Here is a 19,778-nt window from a genome sequence, read left to right as displayed (position 1 = left end):
GGCCCTAGCAAATACTACTAAATTGTGGTTAACCAGATCTTGTCCACAACAACCAATCTACATTCTAAAATACAGAACAACCAGTACTCTTTAGTATTACTCCAAACCAATTGCTGCCTAAAAAGTGATAAGGAATATTATGTTTAAGGAGGATGTTTGTTTGCACTACTTAAAATTCTGTAACATAAGCACAAAACATTCTTCACTGAGGCAGAAATATACAGTGCATTTTATAGAACAAAATGGCCCTTATTCTAATTCGGACGGTACGGCCCGCGTGCGGCCGTACCGCCGATGTTTTTATTCTGCACATGCGCAGAGGTCAATCTGCGCATGTGCAGCCCCCTTCGCCGCAGACGTATTTCGTCCGCCGCAAAGGGGGCGTATAGGGGCGTGAGGGGCTTCATACCCTCATTTCCCTATGTGTACGCCCCGCGTTTCATGGGCGTTCCCATGCAAACGCGGGGCGTATGCATGGTAATGAGGGTATGACGCAACTCATGGGGGCGGAAAGCTGACGTCGCCGGATGTCAGCTCTCAGCCCCCATACAAGCTAGCACACGGACGATTGTCCGTGTGGTCTCAGCTTGCGGGAGCTGCTGGGGCGTGCGGACCTGCCTTCGATGGTCGACGACCATCGAATGCAGGGGGCAGCTCCCACCATGGTGGAGGCGTACGCCTCCACCATTTTTATGCGGATCGCCAGCCGTCCGTGTACGGACGGCCGTGGCGATCCGTCTCGTGGGCGGGGATTGGTTTGTGCGGCCAGAGCACCGTGTGCGGCTCTGGCCGCACCAACCAGAATAAGGGCCAATATTCTCTTTGGCAGCAATTTGTTCTCTTTTAGTAAACATGTTCGTCTTTTCATGATGCACTTGTTTATTCCAAGCAACTTATACTTGCTACCCCCCAGGGGCAAACGCAGGATTTTCAGAAGGGGGTTTCCAGAGGGGCGAAGCAAAGCACGGAGCAAAGCACGGAGATGGACTCCTAGGTGACCCAGTATATGCCGGGTCAGTTAAAGTATTATAGATAGACCAAATGTATATAAATAATATATATATATATATATATATATATATATATATATATATATATATATACACTTAACATCGGCACTCACCTTTCCTAGTTTTGGGGTTCCCTATGGCTTGTGACCACATTGTTTAAACAGACATTGTAGGGGCTCTGCACACACTAAATTAATTTAGTGTGTGCAGAGCCCCTACAATGTCTGTTTAAACAATGTGGTCACAAGCCTTAGGGCACCCCAAAACTAGGAAAGGTGAGTGCCGATGTTAAGTGTATATATTGTTTATTAGATTCATTTTTTAAAATTAGTCTTATTGTGGTCACATTCTCTCATGCACCATGTTTTAACTAAGATTCCATAGCTTATGTTAACCATTTCCCTAGATGATTAGTAACAGGTGTGTTGGTAGCTGCTCACCTATAAAAGCAAAGTGTGCTGTGAGCTTCAGACCAGATAGCATGCCTGGAATCAAACATTGATGTGATAGCTATGTGTATTGTAGCCATTTTCAGCGATAACCTGCAGAACAGTGGGGTCCCGTGAAGGGGGCTGCAGGGAAGCTTTGATGTCCCGCGGATGGTAGGGGGTATTACATCAACCGCTCAGCATGTATGGCCTGGATCAGTAATTTCCACTATTTACCCCTTTACTGCACAGATGGTGGGAGAAGAGGGCATTGGGCTGAATGAAGGGGCCCTGATATATAACTTCCAGGGTGGTAGAGGATGTGTAATATGCAGTCATAATTATCTGGTGGGAGGACAGCTTGCTTGACTGCAGATATATCCAGTTCCTGGAAATAGATTTCGGTGTGGAGCTGGAGCAGTAACCAGCTGCAGGAAGGCTGATATCTCTGGTTCTGGGAACAGTAGAGACAAACTGCTAGTGTCTATCAAAGGAGGAGAGTCCTAACTCTAAGTTAGACAGAACCTGAAATATCTCACTGGGAACAGCAGTTAACAGGCTTGGATGGGGACCACTGCTTTGAAGTCAGATATCTCTGGTTCCCAAGGGCCGATTTTTTAAATTCTTGTACCCATGGAAAGAGGGGACCCTCAGCTTTCAGCCTAGGGCCCATATACTCCTGGGGGGGTTCTGGGTACTCAGAAACCCCCCCCCCTGCGTGCACCACTGCCCCCTATGACAAGAATGGAGAGTCAGTGGCTTAAAGCAAGGCTGGTGCATTCTAGGCAAATTTTCAGTCCGCTGGCCCCTCTATCCCACCAGCGTTATCCATGTTGCATTCCCTTAGGGATTAGCAGTATTATATACCTATGACAAGAATGTCTCTAAGAGACATTCAAGATGTGATGGCAGACTCAGTGGCTCCCCCATATGTCAGCGTAAAAGGCAACTGCCTAAAGCTGCTTAAATGTAGAGAAGATTCTCTGGAAGGTGCATGCACTGTAGATGCAGCCAAAGTCAATACAACCAATATAATTAATAGAACATTACATATGTTCCTGATTTAAAGGACATGTCTTACAATTCTCTAGCTCTTTTGAAAGTAGTGAGCTGATTATGATGTCATCAAATGCATCTGCCACACCCATTAGTGAACCTGATGTTTAAGTGCCACAACTGTGTTTTAAAATCGAGATTACAGTGTACTGAATACTTGCTTGCAAATTAATTAGCATAAACATCCATTCGCAAGGGAGCGAACAGGGGCGAAATCATTTGATGGTCACCAACCATCGAATGATTGTGCCACCCGTCTGCAAATATAAGTCATCCTAGACTAGTTATATTTGCGAGCGTCTGGGATGCAGATGGGGCAGGCGCTGACATCATGTGATGTCAGCAGCCCTCCCCCAGCAGACATTGGCCCATTTGCGTTCGCATGGGGATGGCCAGCATTTTTTTGGGCGCAACCAACATTTTAATGGGAGCACCAAGGAAACGCTGGGCTTCCTCATGCGCCTGAACCCTGCCTTCATCCCAGCCCCCCTTTCCTGTCATACTAGCGTATATGCCGGCATTTCGGATTGATAACGTATGTCAAACACACAAATAATTTATAAAACAATCATTATTTTTATTATTCTAATAATTTTTATAGTCAAAACTCTGGAGTAAAAAGTCTATGGCAGGTGAGGCAGTGCCTCACCTGGCTACCTTTTCTGCACATCTCTTATCAAAATTCAGTCAATCTCCAGCAGTATATACTGCTGCACATGTGTATAATGCTGGCATGTACCCCATGGCTCATATATTGTGTACAAATCTGGCTGTGGAACTTGCCAGGGACTCTTGAGTCATTTACCTCACCACACGTCCCTGCCAAAGATGTCTGCATTACAGCCCTGTACATGCACGCATGCAAATATACACATGCACAGAGCAAAGACTTTGGACCCCGTTATGAATTCGACTCATTGCAATCCAAAGTGAATCACCCCCATGGTTTAACCATGTGCAAATTTGCTCTTTATTTTGCTTTGCTCGTAACTTTAAGGTAACCCACAGTTGTGTAAAATCAGAGCATGCAATAGGCTTGTAATATTTTTCTTTAATTTTAAGGGAATGACAACTATGGGAGAGCTTGAATTTTATTTAAGAATTCTCGACTTTTCTTTTTTTCCATCAGTTTTGTACTTTTACATTATTCAGAATCCATAGAAAGGATATTAGTTTAGAGTGATGCAAAAATTGTCAAGAGAAGACAGTAATTCAGAATGATGATGTTGTTTGTTTCAAAAACTCTGAAGGATAACAACAATTATTTCTAGAGAGCTACAGATACTGTTGTTTCTTCAGAGAGGAAATTAAATGAAAGTGACTTGCCAAGGTGAAATGGCTTAAAGTTTCACAAAATGAACAAATATTAACACTAGCAGATCATCCAACAGCACATTGAGATTCATAAACTGTTCCTTGTCACATCTCCATTGAATGGAAATTTCATAAGTTTTTATTGAATTCAGTAAAATGTTTTATTTTACAACAGTACTATTTTTTAAACTTAACCTTGGTCGATTGATTTTCTTTGCTGCATCTTGTCAATTAGAGTAAGTGTAGTGACATCTGAGAATTTTTTAATGTATAGTCACAGTGCATGATACTGTCACTTACATGAATATAGCAATAACCAGCTTTGACTGAAAGAATTGAGTTACTAAAATCTCTACAAACTAAACTGTAGATGGAACTTACACCACAAACAAATTGTTAAGAACTGATAAGCTGTGTACACACAGGGGCGATAGGGGCTGAAATCGCTAGAAATATGGTCGCTGGCGACCATATTGCCAGTGATGGGAGTGTGCCCCGGCGATAAATCGCCGGGTGCGCGCTCCAGTTTTCTGCCCCATTCTAATCGCTAGTCGCAGGAGCTTGCTCCTGCGACCAGCTAATTACCTCTACGGCACCGCCGGCTGAGGTTCCTTTTCATCAGCGACCATCTCTGGTCGCTGATGAAAAGGGGAAACTGAGCAATATATGGCTGAGCAATATATCTCCCCCGTGTGTACGGGGCTATAGTCTCCAATATGGTGTGCTGAGAGTTGGAGACCCAAGAGTGGCGAAGTGACGTGCAGAGAGGTGAGGCAGGCAAGGCAGACCCTCTCCTCTCATACTTTAGTATACTAAACAGTATGAGGGTTGGGAACACCACACAAGTATTTATGTAATAATGGAAAGAGAAGATAGTGTAGCATTTTATTGGTAATTTAATTGGGGGTGGGTTGTTAGGTATACACCAACGACAGACAGCAAGCCTGAGATAAATTGCCCTAGTGTGCATATGGCCGCCCTTAGAGCTACTTATGGCCCAATTGTTTAGTACATTGGAGTATCTCAAGGGCTAGTAGCAATGACTCTGGTAACCAGGAAAATAATCTTTAAGATACTGATGGTCCAAATGTTTAGTGAGTTGAAATATTTAAAGGGCTAGTAAAAATGAATCATTGCTTAATGGTAACCAATATATTTAAATAATAATACAGATCTCAGGATGTTCTGCAATTAATAATTGCCTGGCGCACCCCTTTTAAATATGGATCAAATGTTAATAAAGCTGTGCACACACGGGGGCGATAGGGGCTGAAATCCCTGGAAATATGGTCGCTGGTGACCATATTGCCAGTGATGGGAGTGTGCCCGGCGATAAATCGCTGGGTGCGTACTCCCGTTTCAGCCCGTTCTAATCACTGGTCACAGGAGCTTGCTCCTGCGACCAGCTAATTACCTCTGCGGCACGGCCAGCAGAGGTTCCGTTGCTGATGAAAAGGAGAAACTGAGCAATATATTGCTAGCAATATATTGCTCAGCAATATATCTCCCCCGTGTGTACGCACCTTCAGTTTCACTCTACTTGCTGATCTATTATCTGTCAGTGCCGTATGTTCATAAATCTATGACATGATATAGAATGCAGTTATATGTATAATAACTATATACCGTGTATCCATAATTCATAGACAAGATATAGAAAGTAGTTCATAAAAATGATATAGAGAATAGTGTGCTCAAGTTGTATGCCCACTGCCCGAGGGGCATCGGGGACAGCCCCAGGCTTCAGAGTGGGCAGGAAAATTCTGGAGGGGGGACCCCTTCATTGGGGATCCCCACTTCCCCAGGATCCCCCCACAAACCTCCCCACAAGACAAGTTGGATGGTTGGTGAGTTTGATGGTTTGAGAAAAGTTGGTTTATTGTATGGGCAATTTAAGACTCTGCTGCTCATGCTGAGTTGTATGCATGTGTAAATTATGCCTAATGTATGTAAAAATTAAAATTAATAACAAAATGTATATATAAGAAATCTATTAGTGTTACCAACCCTATAGTATAATGTTTAATGGCACTTATGCTAGCTAGATTATAAACTTTAGGAAAGATACATTTTAGAATTGTACAATAACTGCATAGACCACAATATTAGTTGTAAAATAAATAAATAAATGACTCTAAAAATGCTATAAAAAGTTATAATAAAGTCATAGCTAACTAACTTCTCTTCTGAAATGTCCAGCAGCCTCCCCGGTAAAGTCGGCAGTCTGGGGACACTGTGTCATTGTAATTTGATTACAACCATTTGTGTGAATTAACACAGGTGCATTAAGGTCCTTATTCAGATCTGATCGCTGTACAAATTTGTTCTCAAAATGGACAAAACCATGTGCACTGCAGGTGGAGTAGATATACATGTATAGAGAGAGTTAGATTTGTGTGAGTTGTTTCTGTGCTGGGTAAATACTGTCTGCATTATTTTTACACTGCAATTTAGATTTCAGTTTTAACACACACCACCCAAATGTAACTCTCTCTGCACATGTTACATCTGCCCCACCTGCAGTGCACACGGTTTTGCCCATTTTGAGAACAAATTTGTACTGCGATCAGATCTGAATAAGGGCCTAAATACTCTCATTCCAGCCAGCCCATTTCAGTGGTTAAATGAAAAGTGACGGCCCTGGTTACATGTCTCTGTGGATGTGCTGTTGCCTTCCCTAAAACCTTCCCCCTTTTGCCCCAATGCATGCAATAGTTGCATTGAATAGTAGCGATGGTTGTTGCCCCTATCCCTCTTAATTCTCCCTTTAACTTATTTTTACAGCACATGTTGCACCATAGTTAGAATTCTTGCTATAAATGAAGACAGCCTTTTTACTGCCATAGTCTGTTATAAATCTCATTATTTTATAGTTAACAGTTATTAAAATTAATTCAGGGTTGCCGACCCTCCCGGAATTACCAGGAGTCTCCCGAAAATCGGGTCCCCCTCCCGGCCCCCCGGAAGGGTGGGCAACCCTCCCGGATTCAGGGGGGACCCCCGCTGCACCCACGATTGCGGCATTTAAATGCCGCAATCCGCGGGTCTCAGAGGAGGGGGCGGAGCTAAAACGGCAAAATCGCGTCATTTTAGCCCCGCCCCCTCCACGGAGATCCGTGAATGCATCTGTTTACCACAATGGGGCGGGGCTTAATGACGGCACGCTCAAGCCCCGCCCCCCGAGCAGCTGCTGAAACTCTCCTCTCCGGGCTTCTCCCGTAGAGGAGAATATTAAAGTCGGCAACCCTGAATTAATTATATGTTGTCTGTATATGTCAGAAGCCATTAGGAATTTAATAGCATAACTTCTGGGCAATTTGCTGATGTTGCCATCATATTGGCTCTCTGCTGTGTATACTAATATGTGTAAAGACAGGATATTTGGAGTGGACAAAGAATTTTCTGCATACAGTTACTGTATATAAGACACAGCATTATCTCTGGTGTGTATACTTGCAAACATTACTAGATGCTATTTCTTGAAATCTTGCAATCTTGTCTTCAAACTGTGGCCCTCCAGATGTTGTGAAACTACAAATCCCAGCATGCCTTGCCACAGTTTTGCTATAAGGGAGTGTTACAACTGTGGCAAGGCATGCAGGGATTTGTAGTTTCACAACATCTGGAGGGCCGCAGTTTGAAGACTCATGCTATAAACACTTTGCATGGCTTATTTTATCCCAATGCCATGACTTACAGCCATTATAGTAATTTCTTTATGAGTACGCATTTAAAATGTGTGTGTGTTTTTTAATAGTACTTATAATGCATCTGAGTAGTTTAAAATATGTATTTGAAACCATATTGGCTAAACAGATCTTTTGAATTTTCCTGTTCATTTAATAAGCCTAGAACAGCCACAGACCAGGCAGGTCTCATTATAGGCACCAGAAGGTAGGGACAACATACTCATAAGGTTTGTTCAGCTTGAGGATAAATCAATTGAAAACGGTGCCATTTAATATTTTGATTTCCAAGATCTGCTAGAGTTGCCATGACTGCTTTTGGCTATTTTGTTCCTGTTGCACATTCACAGTGCTGTGATCATATACATGCAATACGAGGCTTATTCTTTTGCCAGACTGTTTAGAGAAAATGATTAAACAGTCCAAGAGAATGTGAAATTTGCTTAGGTATTAATGGGTTGATTGCTGAGTTAAAGCCCTGCATATTTTTCCCCTAGAATTTGATTGATTAGTGCCTCTGGTCTTCACACTTGAAGCTTGCATTTGACTTGAAAATTCTGCCAAGTCTTTTACTCTGAAATTTATCTTAATTAGATCTGAAAGACCTGTCACAGCAGAACAGTCGCACCGATTAAAATGAAAAACAGGAGAAATTACTGATCAAATTAATCATAATGTCGGGTTACAGCTGTAGGTCTGATGTAATTTGCCACTCCAGTGAGTTACATCAGCGCAGGCAGAGAAGAGGGAGCTGGATTCTGGTTGATCCGTAACACGAGCCAGCTTTGGGCAGCTCATCAGCAAGCTTATTCCATCCTTTCTTTTGGCTTCTTTCCAATGGCCAGGAACTGCTGGTACTACACATTCATTACTAAACAGGTGCCACAGCTTTCCTGCAGCTGTAGTGTAACTGTCAAGGTACTGTACCTCCATATATGTATATGTTACCATAAACACTTACCGACTAAAAAAAAAAAATACAATAAAAAAAGTGTCTGGTTTGGTATGTAGCTGAATCATTTATAAAAGGAGATGTTAGTAACCCAATCTTAAAATATGTATTCAGATTATTAACTGGCAGCTGAAAACAGGGATAACAAAAGAGGGCAGGGGAATGAGTGCACTTTTTATTAAGGTTGTTATTATTATTATTATTATTATTAGTAGTAGTAGTAGTAGTAGTAGTAGTAGTAGTGGTAGTAGTAGTAATAGTTGAAGTAATAGAATAGTGCTAGTATTAGTAGGAATAGTTGTAGTATAGTAGTAGAAGTATTAGTTGTAAGTTATTGTAATAGTAGTTGTAAAAGTTATATGCACCAATTTTAGGAGACAAAGGCCCTGATTCTGGTTTTCTCTGTAAGCTACGAACATTGCAGCTTACCGAGCACCAGAGATGCCGCCCACATTCAATTTGTCGCCTGTATAAAATGGCACATCAAGTGCCAAGTCGGACGAAGGACCTGCCAGGTAAATTCAAGGAAAAACTGGTCCGACTTGTGCCTCAGACAAGTCGGACGAGTGTATGTACACCTTCACACTTCTCTGTAAGATGAAAGAAAGGTGTTTGTAGATCTGAACTGGTGTAAGGTTATGTTTTTATTACATGAAGATTAGCTAGACATATGCCTTATTTAATAATACATATAAACTATGCTGTTATAATATTGATACCAGAATGTTGAATCATATAATGTTGATATGGCCAAAATGTATTATTTATTAACAGTTTCTTAAATAGCACACACATATTGCGCAGCGCTTTACAGAGTATAGTTGAACATTCACATCAGTCCCTGCCCCATTGGAGCTTACAACCTATATTTCCTACCACATATAGACGCACACACAGACATTCTAGAGTTAATTTTTGTTAGGAGCCAATTAACCTACCAGTATATTTTTGGAATGTGGGAGGAAACCGGAGTACCCGGAGGAAACCCACGCAAGTACGGGGAGAATATACAAAGTCTGCACAGTCAGGGCCATGGTGGGTATTGAACCCATGACCTCAGCGCTGTGAGGCAGTAATGCTAACCATTACACCAACTGTACTGCCCCAAAATGTCCACATAGTTAAAATATAGGGGATAGGGTTAGACACCCAGTTAAAGGTACACACTATTGCTGTTTCTACCCAAGGGAACAGTGTTTATAGTATGTTCTGATTGTGCTATCATCAATGCAATGGATTTATGTCAACATGTGTGTTTTTTCATCACACCAGGCTTTCTGTTTTTTATTTGGTAGACTCATTTCATGTTAAATACTGTATCTGCTCTATACTATATAGCAGTGGTTCCCAAACTGTGCCTCAGGCTACATACCGAAGAGCCTCAGTTTGCTGATCCAGGACCAATTTGAATTATTTATGCCCATTACAAATAATGCCAGGGGCGTTGTAATTCACATTAGACCACACACCGTAATGCCCATTACACATTTTAGCAAACTCCGTAATGCCCATTACAAATATAGACAGGGGCGTTGTATTACACATTAGACCACACACCGTATGTAATGCCCATTACAAATAAATCCACACACCATAATGCCAATTACACATAAGGTCACACACCATAATGGATATTACACATTGTGCCACACATCATGATGCCCATTACATACTATATAACAAACCGTAAGGCCCATTACATATTTGACACATAAGTGCTGCTTACCTACATGCTCATTGCTAGGGGGTTCTTGCTTGATGCCAGGGGCTTCATGCTCGATGCCAAGGGGGCTTCATGCTCGTTGCCAAGGGGGAATACATTCTTGTTGCCAAGAGGGAGTTGTTAAATGCTCTTTGCAAAGGGGGAGTGGGGATTGCTCGTTGCTAAGGGGAATACATACTTGTTGCCAGGAGGGAGTGAATTGTTTGTAGCTAGGGGGAGTGAAATGCTCATTGCCAAAGGGGAGTGAATTTTCTCGTTGCGGGGGGAGGGGGATTGCTCATTGTCAGAGGGGAATGAAATTGCTCGTTGCCAATGGGGGAGAAAATGGGGTGCACACAATTTATAGCGATATGACAGCCGGGCAGAAAGAGCTGTGCGCTTCCCGGCTGTATAGTCACTGTCTAACTTCTAAGCAAAGCAGCAGCTCCGTCCCCATTGATATCTTCAATACTCCCGCTGGACCGCAAGCCAAGAGCTTGCAGCCGACAGCCAATCAGGAGCGGCATTAGTGGTATTGATAGCCGCTCCTGATTGGCTGCTGAATTGCGAGCGCCTATTGGCTCACAGTCCGGTGGGAGCATTGAAGATATAGATGGGGATGGAGCTGCTGCTTTGCTTAGAAGTTAGACAGTGACTATACAGCCAGGCAGCGCACAGCCCTTTTCTGCCCGGCTGCCATTTCAAGTTGTGTGTGCAGCAGCCGGCAGCCTAATGGATGGTCCGGTTCACCCCATGACCACCCCTTAGATTCGCCTACGCCCATAGGTCCAAATGGACCTGAACATTTGGATGAATGTTGAGGTTACTTCCTTTTTCTTTCATGTGTCCATACTTTTACAGAACAATCGCTATCCAAAATCTTTGACTTATAATATTTAATTTTACATATATAATTACCTTATTTGTATCATAGGGGATGTATAGATTGGATTTTTTTTAGACTGAGAGAATTACAGGTCACATAGTTGTTCCATTTTTATAACACCAGAAATAAATTAACTGACTACTATTATTGTGGATTCTGGCAGGAAACAGAGCACCTGTTGGAATACACACAAACATTGGGGAATTCGATTAGAAGCAGTCATTTACCATGGGTGAAAAAAAGGGGTATCCTTGGGCTTTAATATTTAGGCTTTTAAATTACGGATGCTTTTTTTGTAATCCTTGATAACTGCACCCTGCTGTTGCCACTGGTCTTAATAAAGAGCTCAGCTGCTTCAAGTGGCCAGCAGTAAATTATAATGCTAATTAAATTCTCGCAAAGTATCATGCACACTCTGGACAAGTTTGAAATGCTTAAATCATAAACTAATTATAAGAATGACAAATTACAAATATATGTATATATATATATATATATTTAAAAAAAGATTCTATTACTGTGTACCATTGAGTACCATCTGAAAAAAAGCACTGTCCATGAATATGCATGACTTATTTTTGAATACATCCTAAGGTCATTGGACCACATGCAAAAGACAGTTGCGCTGGTGTAGGTGATTAGTGTCCCTGATGATAATTTTCATGGAGAGATGTCACAGAGGGGGCATACTAACAAGTACGTATAATTTAAATTACAGCTTGTCATGGTCTCTGTTCAACCACTAATTCCCAGTACACTGGTCCTGGATGCACTATGAGTAGATCCACTTTTAATAGGCACTTAGCCAAGTGACCTCAATGAATCACTACACATTGTGTTAAAATGTTAGAATGATTTAAAAACCTGGGAAAATGATGACCATTACTGTCCTAGTCACAATAACCCCTTGTGACCATCCTATGTACACATCATATAGCCTGCATGGATATACTTTTGGTATCTTTGTGGGCCTCTCAGGCAATGAAAGGGTTGAAAAAAATATGAGTTCAACTACATAAAACTAAGAGAAAGGATCCTGGCAGATACATCTAGCAGAAGATCAATAGTAAAGCAGTTTTTTCATGATTTATTTTCTCTCATCCTTAGCTGTAATTTCTTGACTTTATAAAACAAATTGCCCATTCAGGGAAAGCACAATCTTCTTCCACAGTTCTTTTTTTATCTGAATTATGAGTTATCTGGCATAATTGGACCAATCCATCACCTTTTAGGTTCTATGAAATTGTCCTAGGTCATCACAAAGGGGCATATAAGGGGTTTGACACCTGACAACAGGAAATGTTCATGGGAAGAAAAAAAAAAAATAATCCTGGATATTACTGGTCCAAACTGCACATTTCCCCAGAATGTTTCAGAAAGCTTCATTTTATTTTGCTCCATTTTCGCAAATTCTGCGTTATCACACTTCACATAATACACTATAATTTTTTTGAGGTCGTATTATTTATTAACAGTTATTTATATAGTGCACACATATTCCACAGCACTTTACATATAACATTTTAACTTTCACATCAGTCCCTGCCTCAGAGGAACTTACAATCTATATTCACTATAGCCAATTAACATACCAGTATATATTTGGATTGTGGGAGGAAACCGGAGCAATCTGAGTAAACCCATGCAAGCACTGGGAGAATATACAAACTCCGCACAGTTAGGGCCATGGTGGGAATTGAACAACACCATTACAACACCAGTGCTGTCCCAGTGTCCAAGTTCACCAGAGGTTCATTATGCTAGTTGAACTCTGAAAAAAGCGGCAATCATTTCCAAGGTCACTCAGATATTATTACATGGTACTTGTTTCCTATCTTGTTTAATTGCGCACCATGCTATTCTCCGTAGAAAAATCGGATCGCATCGCATCGTACACATACACGATATTGAACGATGCGATGCGATGCGATGCGATCCGATTCGATTTCCCATAGGAAACAATGTTAAATGGATCAATTTACCCAAATCAGCATAGGGAAGAATGGTAAATGGGCCAGAAACCCCAAAAAAAACCACAGAGCAGTGGAATGTCCCCCCAAAAGTAGTTGACGCCACCCCGCCATCAACGTGAACCCGAAGCGTGGCGAGCGCAGCGAGCCCGCGAGGGGCGGCGGTACGCGTCCTCCGACCTTTTCATGCCCTACTATCCACTAGGGCGTGGAGTGAGAATAGAATAGTGTGGCGAGCGCAGCGAGCCACCGAGCCCGAAGCGTGGCGAGCGCAGCGAGCCCCGCGAGGGGATGCGGATACCTTCACAGGTAAACGCGTCCCTTTGCGGGCTTCCCAGGTGTCCGCGTCGCCATAGACACCTGGGAAGCCCGCGAGGGGACGCGTATAACTGTGAAGGTATCCGCGTCCCCTCGCGGGGCTCGCTGCGCTCGCCACGCTTCGAGCTCGGTGGCTCGCTGCGCTCGCCACACTATTCTATACTCACTCCACGCCCTAGTGGATAGTAGGGCATGAAAAGGTCGGAGGACACGTACCGCCGCCCCTCGCGGGCTCATGCGCTCGCCACGCTTCGGGTTCACGTTGATGGCGGGGTGGCGTCAACTACTTTTAGGGGGACATTTCAATGTTCAGGGGTGTTTTTGGCCCATTTACTATTGTTCCTATGATAATCCTGTGGTAAATCGAATCGGATCGCATCGCATCGCATCGCATCATTCAATATCGTGTATGTGTACGATGCGATCCGATTTCACTACGGTGCCGTACGTAGAAAACCTGGGCGCTCAGATAGGAAACAAGTACCTATTACATATGTCCCCATATATGTATTGGCTTAGGGAATGAAAAGCACTTGTAGTATGAGATGAGCTAAAATTACTATAAAAAATATTCACCTTTTTCTTTCTCTAGCACCAAATTTTGAAAATATACCAAATAAATGTGTCATTAAGTATTCTATGTCCTCCAACAATCACCCTACGCACAACAAAAAACATAGCTGTAGCACTAAACTAGTTTAAGGGATAAGCACAGACCTACAGTATTGGTTTCTCATGGAGTTTATGCATGTCTCCGCATGTGCTGACCTCTTTCTACAATAATGGTCGCAGTGCTCCTAAGCTCTAGCATGATTGATGTTCAGTGATCATTTGGGGGTTGGAAAGGAATGGCAATGGCCATCATTACAGAAAATGGTTTGTGACAGCCTGTTCTGGTTAAAATATTGGTTTTCCTGAGTAACTTGAGGGTATCAATAGTCAAACATTGGCTCATAGAAGCCAGCAGGTGTTGTCTTTTTACACAAGACTCTTTTTACGACATTAGCGTATTATTGCATAGCTAAAGATGGATCAGCGTTCTCGGATTGCCACCACTTGTTCCTGTTTGGCGCACCAATTCACACCCGCGGCACTGAATCGGCATGCTGCTATTTCGCAGCTAAATGTGTTTCTATGAGCCGTAGGATCACACCAATCATCATGGGAGTAACACGTGGTTATTGACATCCCAATGATGAGCGTTGCTACATCTGTATCTCATCCAACATTTTATAAATTCAATAAAATGCAAATTTCTGTTTCATGGAATGGTGGATCAAGAGGGAAAGTCGAGGTTGCCATAACTTTGCAAAATACTTGTTCCACTTTAGGATTCCATCTGCGCAACATTGATGCAATAATGTTCAAAAATGTGCTACAATATTGCACAACTCTAGTAAAAATCTAAAGTTATTGTTCAGCATATGAAGTACATTTATATGTGTGAAATCAAACTATGGTGGCAAAAGAAATGCTGTGATCATAGAAATGATAAAACTCAAGAATGTTTACTATATCCTAGCGATCCTAAAAAAATACTTCAAAACTTCTTCTGGCTTCCTGCTATCATATACCATGTACATATGCCTATGGCAGACTTTCCTCTATGGCCCTCTTACGTGACTATAATATTATCCATGCCACTGATTCATCCAGATTGCACCCATGATTTCCTCTGGATATACCTCCTATCCAATCGTCCACATAAATTTGGCTGCCTAGTGAAAATCAGAACTGGCCAAACTTCCTGTTGAATGGGAACATTCGTTAATTTTTTTTTATAATTACTATTAAATCTACTGTATACTTCTGAAGCAATTATATATTGCTGATACTGCTACCTCTACATTATGTATCATACAGTTGTTGCTATTTTTATAATTTTTTTTAAATTCTGTGATTCATGTTTTTTATACTAGTACATTTAAAACATTTATATAACAGTATTTCTGTTTGCCTCATCTTTCCACAGTCTTTGCAAGTTTACCTATTGTTTTGTGTTCAATCAGTTTTCTATCTTGTAAACTATTTCTATGAGTTAATTCAGATTACAGCCTCCAGCAATCTGTGACCTCTCTCTCACCCTTATTCTTTTGGTTTGGAATTATACACTTGTCCAGATAGACTACTAATAGTGAAAGAAAGAGCATTCTTGTCACTGTGCGGCAGTAAACTGTTGAAAGTCACTATGTGGGCTGTCTGCGCATTGAGCTCTGCGGTCATGACTTTTATTTATACTCTTATTCATTAATGAAACCTTGAACCCAAGAAAACTTAATGAACTTACTTGTGTTGCACCAAAATTAGAAAAAATCTGATGCATTCTTTATCTGAGCATAAACTGCTTATTTTATTGTAGAAGTATTCAGCAGATAAATCTTCTATCACCACATTGCCGACAATATGTTGTCAGTATACTGGATGCTGACATGATAACCACCAACACAACATATGTATCTCCCATATTGCTTTAACATTTTTATTTTTGTTTAAATTACATTCTGGACGTCCATATTTATGATGTGGTTCAGCCCTCCATCTACAGTATGTGCAGTAAAGTGACAGTAGCGGTGGAACCAATAAATGCTGCAATCCAACAAACCCCTTACCAGATTTTAATGCACCCAGACACATAGGGGGTTATTCTAGTCCATTCTTTCTGACAAAATCCTTCTTAGATGGATAAAACCATGTGCACTGCGGGTAGGGCAGATGTAACCTGTGCAGAGAGAATTAGATTTGGGTGGGGTTTTTCTTCAAAGTGAGATCTATATTGAAGTGTAAAATCATGCAGTCCGTATTTACCCTGCACAGAAACAAAATAACTCACCCAAATCTAATTCTCTCTGCACGTTACATCTGCCCCCCTGCAGTGCACATGGTTTTGTCCATCTAAGAAGGATTTTGTCAGAAAGAGTGAACTAGAATAAACCCCATAGAGCCAAATAAAAGGGTGCGAGAAAATGAAAGAATTTGGGAGAGTTTTCCCATTTTTTTTAAAGTGGCAATTATTTACATGGCAAATGCAGCCTGTTTTTTTTAGTGTAAATGATTGCCACTTTAAAAAATTTTGAAAACTCTCTGCAAATCTCTCACTTTCTGATTCTCACACCTTATAACATTTTGCCCAGATAGCATATTTGCACCGTGTAAAATAATCTTAAACCCAAAAAACTTCTTGGGTTCCACTTTTACTTTCTGAATTCGCACTTAACACAGGGGAGCTATGTATGTTTCACGACTTTGCATGTGTATGTGCAGCCACTTGCCAATTCCCCATCCCGTTTGCACCTAGCAGTGTAGGCGGGGGGCAAAGGATGGCGGCGTGGGGCTGTGCCCATGGGCGTTTGCATTTAAATTTGATGATGCCGGTGCAGGGGATGGGAAGCTGATGTCAGCGGATCTCAGCTGCCTCACCGCTTCCCGTGCAGTGAGCCAGCAAATCTAAGACACCATAGAGGTGTCTTAAGCCCCCCATACACGGTCCGTTAATAGGATCCGTTTTTGTGCTTAAACAGCACACATCGGATCGGATCGCATCCCTTGTGCATGCTTTGTGCATGCACTCCGATCCGATGTATAGCTAGTACAAAAAGTATGTGCAGCACATACTTTTTGTACCATACTATGTGATGCGCGCTCCCGCGCATCGCATAGTACAAAACGGAGCCATACACAACGGACCGTGTATGGGCTCCTTTAGATCTGTGAGCACTTGCAAAATCATTTGATGGTCGGCGACTATCAAATAATTTTGTCCCCACATGCAAGGCTGCGAATGGATGTATATGCAAAACATCCATTTGCATGCGTGCATGGATATTCAGTATGCGAGTGGGAGTGGGCAGCCATGCAGATGGCGTTTAGAGAACTTGCAAAGCTGCGAAATTCGCAGCTTCACGAGTCAACTAGATCAAGCCATTATTAAGATCAAGCCAAATTTTTACATACAGCTGATGTAAGGCTGCATGCAAAACCGTTTTGCGGATGGATCTAAACTTACAGCTGTAGTACTGTATAATTGGTTGGTAGCAGGGCATTTTCAATCAGTCTGTAGTTTTTAGATAAGCCATCTTTTACATATAAACACAATGACTTAAAATTAAATTTTAAGCAATAGTAATCTGAAATGTTTGAGTAACATCACTCATATAGTACCCCTTTCAGACTAAAAGCCCGGGTCCAACCAATCTTGGTTCTTGAACATGGTTTATACCCTTGTATTGCCGTTTCGTCCATTGTGTTGGTTCTCGGATTTACTGTATCATCATGCTACTTTTAGCAATGTTTGGGTACTGTATTTTTCTACTTTCATTTTTCTTACTATCTTGTTATTTATAGTGCATGACTTTATTAATAATAGCAATAATTCATAAATAGCAGCAGTGGTGTATTTACAATGGAGCGATGTGCGTAGTGCACACGGGCCCCTGAGTCCCAAGGGGCCCACATTGTGCACACTGCACCCATTTTTAGTACTTACTCCTCTGGAGTCCCTCAACGAAGGCAGAAGCACTGCCTGAGTCACTGGAAAAATGGTTACAGCACTTTTTTTTGGGAGTTTTGTGCATGCTCAGTAGAGTCTGAGCCCTCTAGGGGCTCTGCAGTGTTGGAGTAGGGGGCCCGAATGGAGAAGGCTGCACACAGGGCACCTCCTCTCTTAAATAGCCTCTGAATAGCAGTTTAAAAAATGAAAGCAGACATCAAATTGGCTGATTACGGTTAATGCAGATCATATAAATGTCCCCCAATATGTCCATTTATCTTGTATCGGGGTCACATTTGTTAACCGGTTCAATAGCAGAGCTTTAAGAAATGAAACTGAATGTTTCTACATTAACACAAAGCCTATACAAATCATGTATGGCATGAATATAATATTCGGTCACATTTGTCTAGGCACTTGAAAAATTCCACCCTGGAAACTTGAATCAGTTGCTTAATCCTAAAATTAAATCTTATTTGAAGCAATGAAAAATAATGACATGCTAATAGAAGAGAGAAACTTGTTTCATACCTAATGTGTAGGTATTTATGCAATTAAAGGCTAATCAACCATGAATGCTAGTGCCTAAACCATAAAATTAGTTGGCTGGGAATCCATATTGTAATGTAAATACCATTTGTGTTTAATTATTAAACATCTATGAAAAAGAGATTAAAAAGCAAACACTGCAGATAATAAATATGTATCAGATTGCATGTACAAACAAAAATGTGTTTTCCAAAACCTTTTCCTCTTGTATAAAAATTTTATTTTTGGGGCATCAGCTGGGAACTTAAGCAATATGATTTAATCAATCAGTAATTTATCAAATTATAACTAATAAATTAATTTGTGCATGTAAAGTATATTCACAGTGTTCATAAAAATATGACATCATTCTATTGTCTCTTCATGGGCTGTGTAGAGATGAACCTAGGTCCATTTATGGGGTATTTTTGTGCATATTCGTTCACATTCTCTCAAGCTCATTAGATGTAGGTCCAATGTAGAGTCACAGTTGCATCTTAGGGGACAACTAATCGCCATAACAGGTCGTCATCACATAGGCAAGGGTTTTTTTGCAAGCTATACAGAATTTGCCATTCCGAATTTGCACTGCTGGTGTTTTGGGGCAGCGGTGGGGGTGTGTTCTAAAAAATGGGGCATGTCTGCCGTGTTTTCTGGGCTTGTTAAAGCCAATGGCTATATCCTTAGATGAACTTACTGACCTTGGCGGCGTGATCCTGAGGATTACTCGGATGACCAATGGACACACAGAAGATCCGATCCTAATCCATCACATTCAGCAGATGATCTGAGAATCCAACAGGAGGCATCTATTTACACATGACACTTCCTGTGGCCTAAGCATATACGTAATTGCATAGTTGCTGTGTATTTAGCAGTTACAATGGTGCCCACCTCTGAATCAGCAATATATGCAATCAGTTTTTTTTGGCTACATGCAAAATATATCTCCTACCACTTTAACATCACCAAAATAACCTGGGTTGTTGCTGAATAAAACTGGGTTGAGGCTCAGTGTAAGGGTAACCCAGGTCCAGTAACTCGTGAATCCAGGGCTTACAGGGTGGCTCCTGGGAAGAACTTGGAATAGACGGCAGTGTGAATGGGTAACCCAGGTCAGCCAAAACAGGTCCCATTTACTACACAAGGAGAGTGGCAGTCCAGATACTTGCAGATGATGTAATCTCACAATGCAGGCAGAAATAAGCCCCGGCAAAATTCTACATCCAGCCAGCAGTATGAATGGGTATCAATACTAAGTTCAGTGGCCTGAATATATATTTATACACTACCCATTCAGCAGTTGCAAAAACAATACATTTTCCTGATTTTATTCCCAAGTAGTGAGTAGGGAAACACATTTACACAGTACCAGGCTGTCCTTGCCTTAAATGGGGTACACATCTACAGATTTGTCTGTCCAAACTGTCTGGTGGGAACAA

At 41.6% G+C, this 19,778-nt stretch overlaps 1 protein-coding gene across 6 annotated transcripts in view; it reads left to right on the top strand.

The window, feature by feature from the left end:
* The window catches only part of POU6F2 (POU class 6 homeobox 2), a 513,474-nt gene that overhangs the window by 357,439 nt on the left and 136,257 nt on the right, over positions 1 to 19,778 (top strand). The gene's annotated exons all lie outside the window — the stretch shown is intronic.

The sequence above is a fragment of the Crinia signifera genome, chromosome 5 (assembly GCF_055691185.1).
Source record: "Crinia signifera chromosome 5, ASM5569118v1, whole genome shotgun sequence".
Taxonomy (NCBI): Eukaryota; Metazoa; Chordata; class Amphibia; order Anura; family Myobatrachidae; genus Crinia; species Crinia signifera.
Note: the sequence above shows the minus strand (reverse complement) of the source record. Positions and strands in the feature narration are given on the sequence as shown.